Source organism: Limulus polyphemus, unplaced genomic scaffold (genome assembly GCF_000517525.1).
Source record: "Limulus polyphemus unplaced genomic scaffold, Limulus_polyphemus-2.1.2 Scaffold4492, whole genome shotgun sequence".
NCBI lineage: Eukaryota > Metazoa > Arthropoda > Merostomata > Xiphosura > Limulidae > Limulus > Limulus polyphemus.
In genome coordinates, this window is record NW_013670102.1 from 61,406 (window position 1) to 67,549 (window position 6,144).

The 6,144-nt window shown below is 32.6% G+C and overlaps 1 pseudogene; it reads right to left on the minus strand.

Moving 5' to 3' along the window:
- Window positions 1-6,144, minus strand: part of LOC106471248 — a 43,069-nt pseudogene that overhangs the window by 11,492 nt on the left and 25,433 nt on the right.

Sequence of the window (6,144 nt, forward strand, 5' to 3'; positions counted from 1 at the left end):
TTTGGTAACATTACGGATCCTTATCCAGTATTTCTTTCCTTTATTTAAAAGTTCCTTAAGTATATTTACTGTATATGTACATGATGTATTTGGTAACATTACGGATCCTTATCCAGTATTTCTTTCCTTTATTTAAAAGTTCCTTAAGTATATTTACTATATATGTACATGATGTATTTGGTAACATTACGGATCCTTATCCAGTATTTCTTTCCTTTATTTAAGAGTTCCTTAAGTATATTTACTGTATATGTACATGATGTATTTGGTAACATTACGGATCCTTATCCAGTATTTCTTTCCTTTATTTAAAAGTTCCTTTAGTATATTTTTCAGCTTTGTCATATGACCCACATAACTTAAAAACTGGAAACTCTACGACGAGGCTTAGATTATTTTTAACTCTAGAATTACTTTGGGGTCCCGAGTGATTTATTAGCCTTTTAAACACATTTTTATATGTAGGCCACATATGAGTCACCCCCCCCCCCCAAAAAAAAAAATATGCAAACAAAAACTGTGCAATTAATTTCATTAATTACTTCTGGTGTCTCCTATATACTTTACAGTTCTTTCATTGAGTATCAAACAAATTAAAGATTACTCAATACATAGGCATCAGGACCGGGGGTGCTGTAGCACACCAACTTTTACATATTTAACTTATATAGCACCATAAATTATATTTTTATATTAATTCTCTGGAGGGGGGTATGCACCCAGACACACCCTGCTTTTATCAGCTCCTCATACTTTCAATCTCTCATTGTAAAATCTGCATGTCTAGCCAAGTACTCGCACTTTCCAACTCCTTTCTACACCACTGTAATATGATACAATTTGTGGGCTCCATCAATAATGAACAGTATAAAACCAAGTCAGTAGTGTAAAGGTTAAAGAGAAATGATTTTGTTCTCATCAAGGTATAAAAATACAGTAATTTTTCTAAACAACTATTTTTTAATGGGATTACATGTGTTTACAGTGAATAGTAAATGTGTTCATAACTTTAATAGCAGTTTACTGTAAACAAGTTAAATATTCATTATTTGACAGCACACCATACAGAGGTACCATCAACCCCAAAAAAATCTATTACACTCAAAAAACTGGAACCGTTAAAGAAATACATAAATCATGTTGAGATTTTAAGATACCAATTTTAAGTTTCTGTCTTTAATCATTTTAGATATTAACTGTAATGACATTTTTAGTACTGAAACCTCCTCCTTACCAGGTCATAGCCTATTCTCTGATAATAGTATTTAGCAAAGTCATCTAGCCACACTTCCGCTAAACGGACTGAGTTCCGCTTTAGTACATTGACCCCTGACCTCCATTTGTAGGGGCTTCTCTTCCTGAAAATGTGACCCACATGGGAGCAAGGTATTATTTCTAACGTCCCATGACACATCCATATCTGTAGTAAAGTGAGAAAAAAAACAGAAAAGGAAGTTAGGTATTTGTATTGTTTTATGGAACAAACTAGATGTCAGAGTAAATGAAATTGGAGATGCAGAAAACTTTAAAATATTTTGTAACAATTTCAACAAATAAAATTCTAAAAGACATGATAAACAATATGAGTTACTTGTCACATTTATGAGAAGATTGATTCAGATTAGTGATGTCAGAAGAGGCAAGTACAGGTGGTAAGAAGGTGAAGACACCTCACATATTTTGTCACACACACACACATAAGAAGAAAATAAATCCAAATCACCTTAGCAGACATCCTCAGTTAGTTATTCATACACTTTAGAAGTATGTGTGTGTATTTCAACAGGGGATTATCATTAAAGCTGATAATTATTAGGAGCAGATGTCATAAAAACTTAACATGAAGTTCATTAAACATTTTTCAGTTACATATTAGATCAGGGGGTGGCCAACGCACAGCAGGGAGGGAACCAGAATTTCTCAACATACATTACTAAAGATCCACACATATCTAAAAATCTCTTTTGCAACAGAAGAACACAAGTAACTTTGACAAAGTCCGGAATGAAACTGAAGCTCCCAGTAGCGCCACCTCAGTGGTTCTGGCCAATACCAATGCTTTTATTTTATAAAATAATACAAACACTGTTGCTTTTAGCAAAATACTCTTATTTTATATAAATTATAACATCATTTAAACCTTTTAACTACATGTTTTCATAGATTTTATTACACTCCTTAAGTCAAAACGTTTTACTTTAAATTACAGGCATAGTGAAACATGTTTTTTTAAGGAGCCGTATATCAGCTTTTGAAGAGCGTAATGCCCACCCATGTACTAGAACAGTCTCAGACATAAACAATTCCTAAAAATGACACACAGTTTAGATTAGAGAACTTTTTGCTTTGATAATAACTCTGATTTGTATGACACCTCCACAAGGAATAAGAAGGTGTTTTGTATAATATTCTTCGTGCAGCATGGTTAGAGATAGTGGACTTCTGACCTCTGCTGAAGTAATTAGTCAAGTGAGAAATAGTCGGACCTTTACACGCCTTTCTCACCGGTCAGTCACTGGTAGTTGACAATCATGATTATCTTGGCAGCATATGTATTCCTTTTCAGCTCTCACCTCGATAGACTAATAACAGATGTCTTTAAACAGCCCGTCTAAAAGAAATGGTGTTTGGTAATATACCGTACTCTCTTGTCCTACAGAGTGATCATGATCTGATTACATCTTGGCATTAGGGTTCATGTAATTACCAGAAAACATTCTAGTTATTTACATATACAAAAGTAGCCTGATACTCTGATGTGAATAATGTCCAACATTTATCAGGTTTTCCAGTATATATATACACAAAGTATTTACAAGCACTATTGAACATTTGAAAGATATTTTTGTTGTTTTATGCACAGCTTGTTTTTTGGGGATTATTTCCTTGTTCTCATTGCTTAAAACTCTTCTGGCTAATTTAGAGACTAATTACCAAACTATTATATAAATCTCACGCTATATCCTACAGCTTATTTCACAATAAAGTTCATGAAATGCTGTAATATTTATGAATAACTAACAAGGGCATTCCTGCGACATATGTTGTGTATTCCATTGTTGTCACAGGGGTGGCAGGACAGCACACATGGCCATCATTTGCCAGGAGCGGCAAGGTGAAAAACCGAAATGCTTGTCAAACTCATAAAAATGAATAATGTAAGGGTTTTATAATAACCTTTGAGGTATATCTAAAAACTTCTGAATGGTTGATAGTGATTAGAGGTCAGGAAGTTAGAAAATATTCTGTATCAATAGACAGACGGACACAAGTCAATTTTACGATCCAAATTTACTCGGCATACAAAGAACATAGTTAATTCGTAAATAACATTACTTACGAGCTTACAGTTACTTATTAATTTTCAACCAGACCAAACTACCTTCTTAAATGCCCCCCAGTGGCACAGCGGTATGTCTGCGAAATTACAACCCTAGAAACCGGGTTTCGATACCCGTGCTGGGCAGAGCACAGATAGACCATTGTGTAGCTTTTTGCTTAATTGGAAACAAACAAACCTACTTAAATCAAAATAAAATTTCAACCTGGTATTGGTAATGACCGCAGCTAATTAAATATACTTTTCTTATGTTCTTATTTATAAAGATTAGAATCATCATCAGTTGGGTATCCTTGCTGCGAACAGTATTTCGAAAGTCTTCCAAATATCAGGCAGTTGCTGTACATTCCAGTGTACTCATCTTGAATAATCTGCCTAAACAATCTATCAAATAACATTTATGTTGTCTTTCTTCTCTTCATGAATTATGTATTTATTTATTATTAATAGTCTGTATTATTGACCAGCATTAAAAACTTGTGTACACGAGAAAAATGAAATTTGTTACAACATTTTACTAGATGGAAAAGTGAAGTGTTCATTTCCAGTAGAGATAGGAGACCCGAAAAATAACTCGGCATAAACCACCATGACACACCTTAAAAGACAGTTCTAGATTCTCTCCTCCCCATATATCAAACCCACTGTCGTAAGTTCCAAGCTTCTCAAAAAACTCCTTGTTAATCGCAAACAGACCTCCTGCCATTGTTGGAGACCTACAAAATAAGCAAAATATGCCTAAATAAGTTAACACTTGAAGATACACAAATCATGATATTGTCTAAATTTTCAGCAAATTTGTTTTTTCAGAAAGCTGAGAGATTAATGATAACAATATGATGAATCCAATTAAGCCTCTACATTATCTTTTCTTCACAGAGATTCATGTTTTGAAGAGGAAAAGAAATTCATTAATAAACAATAAAACATTTTTTTTTATTTCTGATTCATAGTTAAATTTAACCTACTTTAATCTACTAAAGTAGCTGTTTTATCGTAAAATACCGACAGTTTAAAAAAGATTTATATTAAAATCATGTCCGAAGTCTCGTACTTACTTAGTACTCCGACTTATTAAAGTTGTGTTCCTGTTTCATGAGTTGTATCTTTTTCTTTTGTTATAATAATTGGTTGGGATGCTAACATGTCTTGATCATTATTATACTCATGTATTTTACAGTGTAACATTGAAAGTCATCTATGTAGAACTGTACCATCCCTATATTCTTGTTTGCATCCTTTTTGGCACTGCCATCCCTACATCATTTTACATTTACAAAATATTTTTATTATTTGTTTTGTGACATTTTCCCCCTGACTGCAAGTTAGTGTAATCTATGAATACAATTTAATAATTTGTGTATTGAATTTCATTTCACTCCTTCACTTCATACATAGTATAGGGGTTGGCTTCCGAAAGATGACGATTGTTATGGTGTACAAAGCATTAAATATCTACATGTTACAGTCATCTAATGTTCGTCTATTATTAGCTGGTAATTCTTATTTCATCTTGTACTTAAGATTTTTAGAGGAACACCAGATTTCTGTAAAAAAAAATTTAACTTCAAGAAGTAATAATAACATCGTTTAAACCAGAATTGTCATTTTTTAAAATTACTACTAGTTATTACAACTAAACAATGACATCGTGCACTGTCCAAAAACACAGAGTGGATTTAGGTTTAAACTGACATTACTGATAAAGTAGTTGTAGAGTTATCTCGACTACAACAAGAAGAAAGATGAACAATTTTATGTTGGTCACTTTATGGTTTGGTATCTTAGTGATGATTTCTTGCCTCGTTTTTGTCTTGTTGGGTAGATAAACAAATGAAAGTGAGTGGCAATCATTTTTTAAAGTAAAACTCTCTGTCAGTGTTGATTTTTTAGCATGTATTATGCCTATTCTTATATTATATTATAACTTGGACATCCCTACATATAAAGTCTACCAACTCTAGGATAAGCCTGTAGAAACAATTTTTGTAAGTACCTGACAGGTTCCCATGGGTGCTTGCGACGCTCCTTTTCACTATTGGGAATTCGGTACCAGTTAAACTGAAGGTTCCAGTCAAACCCACCAACATTCAGACTAGAAGAATCTCTGAAGTGATACTCAAATGTGTTGTCATTAATCACGTCAATCACAGGACACACCACTGTCGTTGAATTTCTTGCAATGCGATCCAACAGGGGCTCTAACCAACCTGCATGACGAGGAAACAAAACATCTGCATTACTACATGAATTTTATATACTAACATGAGGATTTAGACAGAATTTCGAGAAGCAATCAATAAATTTAATCAATCCCCTGTAAAAACTAGTTGGGTTTTAATATTTAGTTAATTCTTTAAACAATCCCCTGTAAAAACTAGTTGAGTTTTAAGATTTATTTAATTCTTTAAACAATCCCCTGTAAAAACTAGTTTGGTTTTAATATTTAGTTAATTCTTTAAACAATCTCCCTGTAAAAACTAGTTGGGTTTTAATATTTAGTTAATTCTTTAAACAATTCCCTGTAAAAACTAGTTTGGTTTTAATATTTATTTAATTCTTTAAACAATCCCCTGTAAAAACTGTTGGGTTTTAATATTTAGTTAATTCTTTAAACAATTCCCTGTAAAAACTAGTTGGGTTTTAATATTTAGTTAATTCTTTAAACAATTCCCTGTAAAAACTGTTGGGTTTTAATATTTAGTTAGTTCTTTAAACAATCCCCTGTAAAAACTAGTTGAGTTTTAAGATTTAGTTAATTCTTTAAACAATCCCCTGTAAAAACTAGTTGAGTTTTAAGATTT